The sequence below is a fragment of the Phoca vitulina genome, unplaced genomic scaffold (assembly GCF_004348235.1).
Source record: "Phoca vitulina isolate PV1807 unplaced genomic scaffold, GSC_HSeal_1.0 scaffold48, whole genome shotgun sequence".
Lineage (NCBI taxonomy): Eukaryota > Metazoa > Chordata > Mammalia > Carnivora > Phocidae > Phoca > Phoca vitulina.
The window spans coordinates 2,065,553-2,080,294 of record NW_022589751.1 but is presented as its reverse complement, the minus strand read 5'-3'; the positions used below and the strand labels follow the sequence as shown (position 1 = coordinate 2,080,294).

Here is a 14,742-nt window from a genome sequence, read left to right as displayed (position 1 = left end):
GTGGGGCGGGACTGACCAAATATCTGAAATAACAGTTTTCAGCATAGGGCACATCAGACACGAACTACAGGGGTCCCTGAGAGAGAGGAAACAAATGATCCCCACGATTGCCCATCTCACTGACCAGAGAGTTTCCACAGCACAGGGAGGGGACCCTGGCCCAGCTTGCAGACTCCATGAGTTGAGGAGACAAAGCCGAGAGGCCAAAGAAACTGAGACAAATACTGAGGACCTGGAGCAAGAGAGAGCTGCAAAAAGAGACAACTCCAGAGAAGTCCAGTGCTCACTTCAGCAGCACATACACTAAAACTGGAACGATACAGAGATTAGCTTGGTCCCTGGGTAAGGATGACACACAAATTCATGAAACTCAAGAGAACTCCAGAGAAAGGGTCCCCTTTAAGTATGTAGCAGAGTACCGATCAGCACGTGTGTATGGAGAAACTACAAGAGCGCAGGAAAGAACCACCTGTCCACAGGGGAGGGAGGGTACCCAGCATTGACACAGCACCAGAACAGCGTCTCTTCCCACAAGCCCGACTAAAAACTTCACAAACTGGGACGCCTGGCTGGCTCAGTCGGTTAAGCGTCTGCCTTCGGCTCAGGTCATGATTCCGGGGTCCTGGGATCGAGTCCCACATCAGGCTCCCTGCTCAGTGGGGAGCCTGCTTCTCCCTCTGCCTGATGCTCCCCCTGCTTGTGCTCTCTCTTTCTGGCAAACAAATAAATAAAATCTTAAAAAAAAAAAAAAAAAACTTCACAAACCATGAGGCATTAGGTGGAATCTTGCTTCAGGAGTAGGGAATGATTACCCCTAGAATAAACACAGCTCCAACGGCCCCTAAGAAATTTAAAGGCAGGACCTGAAAGGGTCAAATTGTTTCTAAGTAACTTAACTATATCCCAGGACAAAGCTCCAAAAAAAAACATGCAGGAAAACAAAAATATCCAGCACACAAGGATAAAAAGTAACAATGTCCCTCAATCGATTAAAAAAAAGTGGCCACACATGCAAAGCAGCAGGGAAAATAACCTATAATGAGAGGAAAACTCAAGCAATGGATTGAGTGCCAAAACACAGCACATCAAAACTGGTGGAATGGGGATCAAGCAATACTTGGAGGGAAAGTTACCGCACTAACTAGGTTTGAAAGCAAGGAAAATCTCAAATCTATGATTATCACCTTCCATCTTAAAAAAATAAAAAAGAAGAGCAAATTACACCCAGAGTAAGCAGAAGAAAGGAAATAATAAAGATCAGGGCATAAATCAAAGAAATAGAAAGTAGAAGAATAAGAGAGAAAAATCAGTGAAATTAAAAAGCTGTAGGGTTTTTTAAAAAATCAATAAAAATTGATAAACCCTTGGTCAGATTGATCACAAAATCGGAAAGAAGACTCAAACTACTAATGTCAGGAGTGGTAGATTTGATATAATTATAGATTCTACAGCTGTTAAAAAGAAAAAAGAGAATATTGTGGAAAACTTGAGACCAACATAGTCAACAAGTAAAATGAAATGGACAAATTCCATGAAAGCCATTATCAGTGCTCACTCAAAAGTAAACAGATGATCTGATAGAGCTTTAATATCTATTTTTAAAGTAAATTTATACTTTAAAATATTCCCACAAAGAAAATTCCAGGCCCATATGGTTACATTAGCTAACATTTAAGAAAGAACTCATACCAATTTTATATAACTCTTCTAGAAAATTGTAACAGAGGAAATACTTCTCAACCCAAACTAAGAGGTTGCCCTGACACCAAAACCACGCAGACTTCATGAGAAAACTATAGACCAGGGCGCCTGGGTGGCTCAGTTGGTTAAGCGACTGTCTTCAGCTCCGGTCATGATCCTGGAGTCCCAGGATCGAGTCCCACATCGGGCTTCCTGCTCAGCAGGGAGTCTGCTTCTCCCTCTGACCCTCCCCCCTCTCATGCTCTCTCTATCTCATTCTCTCTCTCAAATAAATAAATAAAATATTTTTTAAAAAAAGAGAACTATAGACCAATATCCCTAAGAAAATAGATACCAAAAAAAAAAAAAAAAAAAACCCCAAAAAAAAACACAAAAAAAAAAAAAAAAAAAAAAAAAAAAAAAAAAAAAAAAAAAAACAGCCAAACAAAATTTATCAAATTAAATCCAGTGATATAAAAAGATAATATGTCATGACCAAGTGAGATATTCCACGAAGGCAAGGTCAATTTATGATTTGAAAATCAATCAGTGTAATTCACCACATTATCAATTAAAAAAAAAAAAGAAAAACCATATAGGCATCTCAGTAGACACAGTAAAAAACATTTTCATAAAATCCAACCTTCAATCCACACAAAAACTGTCCGAAAACTAGAAATAGAAGGAACTTCCTCAACCTGATAAAGGACCTCTATAAAAAATCTACTGTGAATTCATCCAATTTCGTAGCTTCAAATATCATCCATACACCAACAACTCTCAAATTTATTTCTCTAGTTCAGACCTCCTACCTGAACCTTAGATGAACTTCCACCACTTGTATATCTAACAGCAATCTCAAATTTAGCATTTTCAAACTTAGCTCTGGCTCCTCCCCACAAACTCTTGCTCTTTCTGCCATCTTCCCCATCTTAGTGATACCCATTGCTTGGGTAAAATAAATACAGAAAACTTGGAATTACCCTCGACACCTCTCTTTTTCTCACACCCCAATTCCAAATCCTTTAGCAAATTTATCAATCTATGTTCAAAATTCCTCCAGAATCGGGCGCCTGGGTGGCTCAGTCGTTAAGCGTCTGCCTTCGGCTCAGGTCATGATCCCGGGGTCCCGGGATCGAGTCCCACATCGGGCTCCCTGCTCGGCGGGAAGCCTGCTTCTCCCTCTCCCACTCCCCCTGCTTGTGTTCCTGCTCTCGCTATCTCTCTCTGTGTCAAATAAATAAAATCTTAAAAAAAAAAAAAAAAAATTCCTCCAGAATCCAACCACTTCTCACCACTGACACTGCTGCTAGCCTGGCCCCAGCCACTCACTGGGATAATTTAGCCTCTTTTCTGATCTCCTAGCTTCCCCCGCCCCGTCCTTTCACTGAACTGTCTGGCAGCCAGAATATCTCGTCCATATCAACACTGACATCTCTCTTTTTCTTTGTTCATAGCCCTGGCCAGAACCCCAAACACCATGTCAAACAGTGATGATGGGCATCCTGATCTTGTTCCTTGTTTTGAAGAATATGAGTCTAATGTTTCTCCATTAAAGATTAGGTTTTTGTAGGATTTTGAATATAACTTTTGCCAAGTAGAGAAAAGTTTCTCCCATTCCTAGTTTTCTGTTTTTTTAATCATAAAAGTTAAACTTTCTGAGATACTTCTCTATATTAATTTGAATCATCATGTGATTTTCTTTAGAAGTCTTTTAATGTGGGGGCGCCTGGGTGGTGCAGTCGGTTAAGCGTCCGGCTCTTGGTTTCGGCTCAGGTTATGATCTCAGGGTCCTGAGATTGAGCCCCACGTCCATGCTAAGCAGGAGTCTGCTTAAGATTCTCTCTCCCTCTCCCTGACCCTCCTGCTTATGCGCACTCTCTTTCTCTCTCTCTCTCTCTCTCAAATAAATAAATAATAGAAAAATAAGTTTTTTAATGTAGTGAACACTGTTTTACCAAAGGTTTTATGATAATTTTCTGGATGATGAACCGCCCTTGTAGGTTATACCCTACTTGATCATGATATGTTTTTTAATATACTATTTCATTCACTTAGCTAAGTAATAGCTAATAAGTAATAAGTAAAATTGGAGTACTGTTTTCTTTACATTTATTTTTCTTATCTGAATTTTGAATTAAAAATTACATTAGACTTATAAAACAGGCCAGAAAACTATCTTTTTCTATTGATGGAATCACTTATAAAAATTAGGAATTAACTATTCCTTGAAAGTTTTATAAAACTCACCTATAACCCATCTGGACTTGAGGTTTTAAAGATAGGAAGTCTTTAAATACCACTTTAATTTCCTTAATAATTATTGGTTTCTATAACTTTCCTCATTTCTTCATGAACTAATTTTGGCCCTTATTTTTCTAAAACTTCATTCATTGCATTTGGGTTTTTGGTTGTTTTTTTTTTTTTTTAGATTTTATTTATTTATTTGAGAGAGAGAGAATGAGAGACAGAGAGCATGAGAGGGAGGAGGGTCAGAGGGAGAAGCAGACTCCCTGCTGAGCAGGGAGCCCAGTGCGGGACTCGATCCTGGGACTCCAGGATCATGACCTGAGCCAAAGGCAGTTGCTTAACCAACTGAGCCACCCAGGTGCCCTGCATTTGGTTTTTTTAAAGTTTTTAGCACAACTAAACATAACACATAGTGAGTGTTTCAAAGAACAAGAGGGTTTAAGCCTTTTCAGGCTATGTTAAGTTCACTTACCAACCTATGTTTATTTGCATAGGCCAGCCTTCTTCCCAGATGGAAACATCATTTTCTTTGATAATGTTCATACATATCTCTAGAATTGTCTACAACTAATAATGTCTCCAACAGATTGTGCACCCTATGTCCTCCTTTGAAAGTCTATGTTGTTTTAATAGGATTTCAAGAACCTATGGCATGCCTGGGTTCTTTCTACAAAAAATATAGATGGATCCTTCACACTCTTCTTCCTTGCCTTTGGTATTTCATTCCACCAAAGACTACTACTGTGTCTTCCATCTTCTTAAGATGTATCCCTTCCCATTCAGTGCCTAGTGCATTGCCCAAATAACCACGTGGATGTACTGATTACAATTGGAACTGTTATCTCTTCTACATTACAATAAATCCAGGATTAACCAGAGAACAGTTGCCTAGAACTCCCAGTTGATGGTAATAGCTCTCCAGTATACCTTCACTTTTAGAAGTAATCAGCTGAATAATCATAGCTATCATTTCCCAAATGCCTACTATCAGCCTGACATAAATTGGTGCTCTGGATATGCTAGAAGCTTTAGTAAAGCCAAAGAAGGAAAAAATCTTAGTAACTTTGTTTCACTGATTAGGAAAATGTGGCTCACATATGACTTTCCTGAGGTCATCTGGTGAGTAACAGTGGGGACTCAAATTCAGATCCATCTGGTTTTATTTATTTATTTATTTTTAAAGATTTTATTTATTTGACAGAGAGAGACACAGTAAGAGAGGGAACACAAGCAGGGGAGTAGGAGAGGGAGAAGCCGGCTTCCTGCGGAGCAGGGAGCCCGATGCAGGGCTCGATCCCAGGACCCTGGGATCATGACCCGAGCCGAAGGCAGACACTTAACGACTGAGCCACCCAGGCGCCCCAGATCCATCTGGTTTTAAACTGCTCACTGAAAGCTGGAATTCTTTTCAATAAAGAAGCTTCCAAGGAATGACCCAAACCAAAAGGTTTCTGCCAAATCAGGTATACCTACAAAATTTTAAGCTCTTGTTAGTATTTTAATTCCTGGATAGCTGTTAAGTTTCATGCCTGTCCGAACTCCTGCCTAATGGAAGTAGCTGTCTGCAGTCATGTACTGAGGAAAACTGTGCAGCTGATTTTGGGCTAAAAGAGAAAGATTGCAGAGAGTGGATTCTAATACCATTTGTATTAGTCAAGATTCTCCAGAGAAACAGAGCCAATGGGATGGATAGATTAAGAGAGAGAAGAAGAAGGAGAGGGAGAGAGAGAAAGGGCTGGCTGGAAGACTGGAAATTCCAGCAGGAGTTGATGTTGAGGTCTTGAGTTCCAGGGCAACTTAGAGGTAGAATTTCTTCCTCCCCAGTGGAGCTCAGTCTTTTATGCCCTTCAACTGATTGAATGAGGCCCACCCATATTATGAAGGGTAATCTTTTTACCCAAGGTCTATAATTTAAATCTAAAAAATACCATCACAACAACATCTAAACAGGTGTTTGACCAATCAACTCGATACCATGGCCTATCCAAGTTGACACATAAAATTAACCATCACACATAGACCAGGAAGACAATATTCTGTACAACAGTGGATCTCAAGCTTTAGCATGTATGGGAATCCCTTGGAAGACTTGTGAAAACACAAGTCTGAGCTTCTGATTCAGTAGAGTGGGGCTGTCATTATAGCAAGTCCCCTTGATGCTGATGAAGCTGGCCCAAGCACCACACTGAGAACCCCTGTTACATCGTGTTGCTACTTTTCTCTAACGGACGACATTGAAGCATCATAAACCACCATTATAGAAATGTATGTTTCCGATCTGTATTCTCTGTATAATAACAATTATTTGAAGTTTTCCCAACATTTAAGTTTTCAACAAGGACTTTCTTAACCCCCAGAAAAATGTCTACCCAGCCCTGAGCCCCCCCATACGATTATATAAAAAAAAGTTATGTGACTACTCACATACCTCTAATCGGTTAATAACTTAATTAACTTAAATTTATTTAATTTATTCCAAAGCAGTAGAGACACATGCCTGCTGGTCAGCCTGGACATGGTCTAAATGCAGGGGAGGGGCACCAAGAGTCAGGACATCTGGGTGGGCAAGGTCATGGGGCTCACAGTTTGGAAAACTGATCAAAGCCAGAGCTCCTGGTCCCGCCAGGTCTCTCCAGACCTAATTACTCTTCCACCCAGGTCTTACACATCTTGATTCAGTTCAATACAGACACTCAAACAGCTAGTGCTGTCGGGGGAGAAATGGGCTGTTCTGTAAGGTAGGGAATGAGGGAGTCCAAGCAGGAGGATGCTTGGTGGGAATTTCATAGAGAGAATTCAGAGAGCAGACTGGACACATCCTCCCCTCTCACACTGTAAAATTCTATAAATCCCTGAATCCCAGCCCAAATTCCTGGGAAGGAGCTTAAAAGAAAGAAACACACCTTAAATATAAGAAGGTGCCATTGTTACTAGAATGAGTACAGATACCCATTATAAAAATATTAATCGGGCTCATGCATCTGATGTGCAGAAACTCAAAATCATGATGTTTTGGGGTTTCAGAAAATAAATAAATAAATAAAGTGAGGTCTCTACACCTGTAGGAAAAATGTTTCAACTTGGATTAATCTGGAACTGAATGTCACCTTTAATCCTGCCAAGGCTTGGCAGGGCCCCAGGCAGGGAATGGTTTGCATTCCATCTAGAAAAGCGGCTTGGGTGCTGAGGAACCAGTCGTCTCCATGGGGCCCCATCAGGGTGGCCAGGCCACGGTGCTCCTCAGGGTGGGCTCGAGCAGCACAAGTGAGGTGAGGGTCGGCCAGCGGCATCCCAAAGGCGGTTCCCCACCCCCAGTCTCAGCCTGGCCCTGCTCATCCTTCTGCCAGTGTCACTGCTGGAAAGGCCACCAACTGGTGCAGCAAAACAAAATGACATTTATTCCCACGGGAAGCTGTGAGTTAGGTGAGTCATATCACCCACCTGCACCTTTGCTTCCTCACCGGGAGCCCAGGGTTATGAAGATGCAGCCTCTCACACTGTTCAAGATCTACAGGAAGTACGGTCCAAAGCAAGCTTTCGACCCAGCTTGAATGGGTTTTATAGCGTATGTCACAAAGATGAGAAGATTCGTAACTTTTCCTCTCCGTGGCCTTCAGTGGAAGCATGAATAGAAGCAGGGTCCTAAATCTTTTGTGGCGTTCAGCCAGGGGACCAAGAGGATAGCTGTAAGAGGGGGGAAGTGGTCGTGAAAGGGGGGCTGGCTGGAGCTTGGATGCCAGAAGAGGGACTGTGGCCCACGACAGGGGTGAGGAGGCAGGCGCTGGTGACAAGGATCTCAATGAAGCAGCATTCCTAATGCCAGCTGTGAGACCTTCTCCTGCATGGTGTGCTCCCCGCAAATCTCCAAAAGACAAATTCAAGCCTTATGCTACTCTGCAATGCTTTTGGAATTAAAACTGCATTTCTTTTGATTCATTGCTGTGCTAAGACGGGACCTTAAGGCCAGCAAGCAGACCCAGATAGTCTTTGGTTGTGTGCGCTCAAATGAAGAGTCGCGCCAGAGTCATTTCGGGTGAAGGCGATGGTTCGTGGATGCCCACACGTAAGCGCCATGACAATAACAACGCCGACATTCCTGTATATTCTATCATGTCTAAAACATTTTCACATATTCAGTACATTTTCATTCCAGGTACTGGGCAAAGTGGAGACTTTGTTCCCACGTCAGCGTTGAATGTTGAACACACAGGTCACTTTCCCTATGCAGAGTGAGTCTAAGACTCTCATGTCCGATTAGAGCAGCTAAGGGAGGCTGTGAGGTGTCAGGTCCACGGGAAGAGGCTGGATCCTCCTGGCTGCGTGAGAAAAGGACAAACTCTGACATCAGAGCCTGCCCTGTGGTCATGTCTGGATGGTGGCATGCTCCCACAGAGACATCAATGCACGTTTATCTTCATACATAGATATACACACACACATATGTTTCAGTTAAGTGGACACAGCCCCATCTTGCTAGAGAGAGTGGTTTTGTCTCTCGTGAGCTCTGCTCTTGCAGCAAGCAAGGAGGATCAGCAAATGTGAATTAATGAAGAGAACGGCACGGAGAAGAAGGGTGGGCTTCCCCTGTGTTCCTAGACTGTTAGATGACACCAAAAGCCATTGTCAGATGAGCCGTACCTTCACAATGACGTGAATGAGTTGGGGGAGGGAGGGCGACCGGCGTTGCAGAAAACCAGAACTTTTATCCAGCTTTAAGATAAGTTCTGCATGGAGCACTGGGTGTTATACGCAATGAATCATGGAACACTACATCAAAAACTAATGATGTAATGTGTGGTGATTAACATAACAATAAAAGATTTTTTAAAAAGATAAGGCCTGGCCCCACCCTGGCGCTCAGCCATGTCTGGGCCTTCATACTGGGCTCTGGCTACCTCTCCCTCCCCTCTCCCCAGGGAATGAAGCTCCTCTCATTACCTGAAGGCATGGTTTTCCCTTCCCATACGCATGTCCTTATGGTGCACCCACTTTGTCTAGAAATTGCCCTTTGGTTTCTTCGTACGACCTGAGAAAGCACAACAGCAAGAGCCCGTGTTCATAAAGGCAGGATGGTGACAATAAGGGGAGAGAGCGAAAGACTTGGGGTGTGCAGGGGTTGCTGCGGGTGCAAGCCTTTAGAATGCAGCGGAATGCCATGGTCCTGAGGATGGGCCAGGAAGGGGAAGATGGAAGCAGGGGGTGACCAGCCAAGGCCCTGGCCTGGAAATGGAACCTCAGATGGCACCTATGGGAAAGGTGGCCTATCCTCCCTGGCAGGACGGTACCTGAGAAACACCCATGGTTTGTAGCCAGTCCTTGTCACTCCCTTAAAGTACGGGGATGGCGAAGCAAAAGCAAGAGAACCGACTGGGCAGATCTTACTGCACACACACTCGACCAAACCGTGTACAAAACGGGAGCATAAAATACAAACAGGCACTGCCATGTCTCTGCAGATGCTGCTCCAGTGTGGGGCGATGGTCCTGGGGCAGGGCAACTTCCACCCCCGTGCTGCCGGGACGCTGTCTCCTTCCGCTGCCCACCATGTCCCACACCCCGCCAGTGTGGCCCAGCGTGCGAGGGCTCAGTCCCAGCTCCATGCACGGCAGCTCACAGTCATCTACCAGGTGGAAAGGCTTCGGCTCCAAATTGCCACCCATAGTAAGCCTATGCCTGTGAGGCTCGCTGCTCCTCTCTCCAGTCCCCAGAGCTCCAGCACTCCCACATGGCGGAGGGGACCCCGGGAGCAGAGTCCCTCTCCAGCAGTGGGAGTGATGATGCTCCCTGTCACAAGTTGTTTCCTTTTTACACTCAAAGGCATAGAGAAAGTTGGCATTTCCCAGGATCCTCCCAAAAGGAAGGAAAAGCTAGTGATTATCTTACTAACCATAGCAATAGGCGAGTCAGAGAATTCACTAAAATTGCACCAAGGCCTGAATGACCATTTGTGAGAGACCGGTATTCCATCTGACCACAGCAAACCAAATAACTGAATAATTTTCAAGTGTTTATTTGCAGGGCTGGGCCACGATCTAGAAAATATCTAAATGAAAACAAATCCATCTGAACTTGGCATTTTCCATTGATCTAATGGCTCGTTTGTTTTTGATCCACGGACTCCTGTTTAGGAGACAAGCAGAGAATTCCAAGTAACAAGGTCTCTTGTCTTTCAGAGTGGTTATAGGATTTCCAGATGGCATATTGGAAGGTATGACAAATGGAGGCAGGCCTGGAAATGAGATAAAACAAGGGTGCTTGAAGGCCAAAATCAGACGCCGCACAGCAAGGTTTGACTTAATAGCAGTGCCGAAAACAAAACAACCCCTTGTGACCGTGCTGGGTTGAGAAAACAGCCAGGTCACAGGACCCATTCCTGCAGGCCCTGGAGCAATCAACAGCTGGGAATGTACTAGAAACCTGGGAGGGAGCAGCCTGGTGACATTGAAAAGCCAGCTCAGAGGAGGTGGGGAAGCAGCCCCCGCCCCTTCGCCCACGCTGCCCACCCAGTTGCAGAGATGGGATGGCCGAGGTGGAGCCTGGGCAAGCCTGGGCTGGGTGGGAAAGTCGCCGTGATGCAGCAACATCTCTGTTCAGTGCAAACATCCCCCTGTGCAACCAGCCCAAGTCCTAGACCTCCCCCAGCCTCCCTGAGTCTCAGGTCCTGAATCCATAAGCAGAGAGGTTGCATACATAGTATGGAGGAGAGCAGAGAGCTCTGTGCTCCGATCCCAGGTCCCCACTTTCTAGCTATGACATGGACGAAGGCTCTCAATCTTTCCAAGTCTGATGTCCTCCTCTGTGAGGGGGATAGTGACATCTACCTTACAGAGGACCGAGAACAACCTCACGATCAAGAGGCTTAACTACTTGCATCCTCTCCTGGCCAGTTGCCTCCAAATCTCCTAGCCTGTCTCAGGGCCCCTGCCAGTCTGGGGGCACTGAGGACCAGTCTGGGGCTCGTTCCTCTGACTCCCCTTGTGCCCCACGTGGCTGAGGTAAGCGTCCTTCCTGCCTACACCGAGGCCTCAAATCCCCCTCATAAAGCTCCAGAGGCCACTCCCTACAGCTCAAGAATGTTCCCCAGGAACCATCTCCCACCTTCTGCTTCAAAGCTCTGACGTCAGTCTGGGTTTCCTAGGTTCTAGCCACATGTCACATCTCACGTGGCCTCCTTCCTCCCCCTGCCCGCCTTCCCTTCTTTCCTCTTTGTGCATTTTTCTTCCTTTTCTTCCTCCTTCATTTCTTCTCCCCTCCCTCCCTCCCCCACTCTGTCCCTCTTCCCTCCTCCCTCCCCATCTCCCCTTGCCTTGCTTCTCCATCAATGATTGTTTGCATGGCCTTCCAAGCTTTGATTTCATTTGACGCTCAAAGACACTGCCCATTGTCTCATCCCCTTACTCCCAAACTCTTCACTCAGGGCCCTGGGAAGTCATGCCCTCAGCAGGTTCTGCTCCCTGACCTCCTAGACACTATCATACAGTGGCAACTGTAGCGGACATTTGATTTACAGAAGTAAAGTGGGAGGAGGTGGGTTTATTCTCTCCAGTGAAACCCTCAACATCTGCCTGCTCCAAGCCAGGCTCGCCAGCCCTCCCTTCAATCCTGTGGGCAAATGCATTCCCTTCTGTTTAGGTTACTAGGATAGGTCCCTGTTGCCTCCAGCCAAAGAGCTCTCCCTTCATGAGCGACAGAGGGCAAGGCAGCCAGGACACCAGCTGCAGGGGCACCTTGTCGGAGTCTATTCCAGGTGTAGCAGTGAGAATGATTACTGCCCAACCCGAGGCAGGAGCTGTGTGTGTGCAGAGAAAGGGATGGATTAAAGAGTTATGAAGAAGGCAAGGACTCTGGACTCAGATGTGGAGGATGAGCCCACCACCAGGCTCTTGGTCAGGGTGTTGGATGGAAGGTGGGGCTCTTGCAAAGGGAGCAGGTAAGAGAGAGGGAGGTGATATGATCTGTTTCAGGCACAGAGGGACTGATCTGCTTGTAGAGCACCCAAGCAAGAAACCCCAGGAGCAATGGATTGTATGGTTCTGAAAAATCACCTCAAGAACAGATTATTTGCCAAGGATGTCGAGGAGATACTACTGCCTGGGCTCCCAGTGCAGAGCAGGTACCTGGTGGGGGACTTTGGTGCTGAGGTTGGACAAGGAGCCAGAGTGAGATGGCAGAATCCCTGGAGGAGAAGTCTGAAGACCTGGCGTCAAGTCAGGATCCCCACCACCCTGTGGCCTTAAAGGCAAGCCTCAAAGGCTCAATGCTTCTGAACATCAGTTTACCCATCTGTAGAATGGGGAGAAAACAGCTCCCTCACCCTCCCAGCAGGGGGAATGATGAGTGTGGGAGGGCCTATGGGTTATAGGAATAGAGATGGTTCTATAGGCAAGTAAGGTCATGATCAGGGCTGGGGCTACAGGGAGGAAGAGGAGGAAGCTGAAGGCCCTTCACACACAGTGCTATCATACCATTTTACTGAGTCTGGCCTACCTTGGGTAATGTAGCATTTCTTTCTCTTCTCAACTAAATGCAAAAGCTTATCAAATACTTGCTCTGGCCTCCAAGTCCTTATGGACCCACTGTTTTTCTCCCTAGGTTTTCAAATTTAAATGCAAGCCGAGGAAAGTCTGGTTAAAGACAGGTTTGCTCTGGTCTCTGGGCATGGGTACCAGAAGGACTCCAGACGATAGCAAAGTCTCACTGAGAGTCGGGGTGTTCCCTTCTGAGGTTGGCTGCCTGTGGCTGGAAGACTTCTCGGGGTCTGGGGGACCATGCAGTTCCCAGACCCACTTGTGGCCCAGGAGACTTGGTGGAGGGCACAGCACATGCAATGAAAAAGAAGGCACCTGTTCTCCAGTCACTGGAAAGCGGAGCCATTGAGCAGACTGGGGTGAAGCTGCAGACACTCTAGGTGAATGGAAGACATGATTGACGTTGTAACCCTAGAATAGCAGTGTTCCATGTGTGGCATCCAGTTTTCAGAGCTACAGTAAAGCCCAGAAGAAATGGACGCACATAATTCAGGACCAGCCTGAGCCTCCCCCACAAGGACAAGAGGGAGCAGTCCTTGGGTGGTCAGGGACCAGTCTTAGAAAGAGCAGCCAGGAGGCGCCTGGGTGGCTCAGTTGTTAAGTGTCTGCCTTTGGCTCAGGTCATGATCCCAGGGTCCTGGGATCGAGCCCCACATCAGGCTCTCTGCTCAGCAGGAAGCCTGCTTCTCCCTCTCCCACTCCCCCTGCTTGTGTTCCCTCTCTCGCTGTCTCTCTCTCTGTCAAATAAATAAATAAAATCTTTTAAAAAAAAAAAAGAAAGAAAGAAAGAAAGAAAGAGCAGCCAATGCGTTCTAGAATACTGAGGCTGGAAAGGCCCCAAATCATGTCATCGCTTGGCCAATGATAAGGGAGACTGTCCAAAGTGGAGGGAGGGCAGCATTTATTACACTGGGCCGCTGCCTAGGCAGAGCCTGTCCACATGGCAGAGGCCCACGTGCTTGACCTTTGACCTTGGAGAACTCACCTCACCTTTCTCGGGCTCAGCTTCCTTCTCTCCTTAGGGCTGGATATTCAGAAAGCACTGATAGAGTGCAGACACACAGCGAGTGCTCAATAGACTGTAGCTTTCATTTTCCTTAGACATTACTACTCTCTCTTTGCCTTTCTCTCTAGCAGCAAAAGCCCAAGGAGATGGGGTTCTCCTCCCCGCTTTGCTGGTGACCAGCTAGACCTAACGCTAGTACTTTACCTCTCCGGTTTAGCTTCTTGTCTACCAGTGAGTGGTGGAAACAGACGATGTAGAGGGCCGCTTGCTGCAAAAATCTACAGAACTCTGAGTCCAACACGGTGTGAGTCTCTACAGTACATGCTTCTGTCTGTACCTGCGGAGTCTCAACATCCCAGGAGTTCCCCTGGTGCTTTCGTGGGCACGTAATAGGAAGCGCTGCCTTAGCAACTTGGGGTGATTACCTGGACATCCTGGTGATAAGGTCAGCTTCAGAGCCTAAACCGTGGCAGACTCTGGGCTCAACAACTCAGTAAGAGAGACGAAGTCCTAGACTTCTGGGAAAACATCATTTCTGAAAAAATTAAAACGAGAAAATAGTCTAAGTAACATTAATGGATATTTTTAATGAGAGACAAAAATTCTGAGTGTCCCTCCTTTCCTGTTATTAGTACTTTAAAATGCACAAAATATTAAAAAAAAAAACTCACAAAACATCCCTAAGTGTCACCCCATTGCCATTTAGTCTTGCTTCTTGAGGACATTTCCATTCCTATGAGAATATTCTTACAAGGCTTCTCCATGTCATCTTCCTCAACTCACGGTTGGCAGCTTATGTTGTCTGCTTCTCCTCCTTGGCTCTGTGACACATTCTGGAATTCAGCCCTTCTGAGAGCCAGTCCTGAAAAGCCTGATAAATAGCATCTGGCAAATCCATGGAGTTGTCTGGTTTTATCACGGGAATGGGTTTAACACACACATGGGTGCTTCTCACAGAGCTCCACAAGGGCTCTCTCTTCACTCTTCAGTCCTAACACTGGCAGGTCCCACCCTTTCAAGGGTACCTTAGTATTATGTGCCCACAGAAAACATAGGAACAGTCAGAGGGGTAGCTAAGGGTCAACCTGTGGGGTTTTTACTCAAGTAGCATAACAGTGTTTCCACACTGTGTCTCAAATTCTCCAACATCAGCTAGGGATCCACCAATTCAATTCAATTCTGACACTAACTACCCAGAGCTGGGGCAGACCCCACCAGCTAAGAGATCAGTCCCACCACACTGTCCTTACTTCTGATGCCAACTGTAAATGGAGCCCC

The 14,742-nt window shown here is 45.8% G+C and overlaps 1 non-coding gene across 1 annotated transcript; it reads left to right on the top strand.

The window, feature by feature from the left end:
- Window positions 1-279: 279 nt before the first annotated feature.
- On the top strand, window positions 280-383 carry LOC116649627. Its single transcript, XR_004302708.1, has one exon. It is a non-coding gene; the product is annotated as a U6 spliceosomal RNA (small nuclear RNA).
- The last annotated feature ends 14,359 nt before the right edge of the window (window positions 384-14,742 follow it).